Here is a 215-nt window from a genome sequence, read left to right as displayed (position 1 = left end):
CTACGCCCAGAGCAGCGCCGGGGGATGTTGTCTACCCGGACTTCAGCAAAGCCTTTGACGCCGTTTCCTGCGGCAGTTCTCCAAGGCTCAGTGCTGAGCACAGTCCTGTTTAATGTCTTTATTATTGATCTTTATTGTTGATTGTATGAGGGAGTCGAGTGTACCCTCAGTAAATTCATGGATAACATCAAGTGGGTGAGAGTGTTGATCTGCTG

The sequence above is a fragment of the Corvus brachyrhynchos genome, unplaced genomic scaffold, assembly GCF_000691975.1.
Source record: "Corvus brachyrhynchos isolate BGI_N302 unplaced genomic scaffold, ASM69197v1 scaffold17, whole genome shotgun sequence".
Classification (NCBI taxonomy): domain Eukaryota; kingdom Metazoa; phylum Chordata; class Aves; order Passeriformes; family Corvidae; genus Corvus; species Corvus brachyrhynchos.
This window is presented reverse-complemented; position numbering follows the sequence as displayed.